The sequence below is a fragment of the Merops nubicus genome, unplaced genomic scaffold (genome assembly GCF_000691845.1).
Source record: "Merops nubicus isolate BGI_N331 unplaced genomic scaffold, ASM69184v1 scaffold37559, whole genome shotgun sequence".
Lineage (NCBI taxonomy): Eukaryota > Metazoa > Chordata > Aves > Coraciiformes > Meropidae > Merops > Merops nubicus.
In genome coordinates, this window is record NW_008630875.1 from 1 (window position 1) to 288 (window position 288).

A 288-nucleotide genomic window follows, 5' to 3' on the forward strand; every position below is an offset into this window, starting at 1 on the left:
TGAACGTTACCAGCCCCCGACCCTCACCTCACAGGCACAGGGACAGGCTGTACCCTTGAGCTGAGCTAGTTCCCAGGTCTGGGGACAGCGATGGCAGCGTCCCCACGTGCGCTGTCCCCTCCGTCCTTGCTCCTGTGTGGGGACAGAGAACAGCCCAAGCCACCACCAGAGCCTGGGCCTCTCTGGGCTCTGTATTTATAGTAAAAAATATCATATACAAATACATACATATGTATAATATATATATAAAAAAACAGCTGGGCAGCAGAGTGTGGCTGGCTGCAGGGC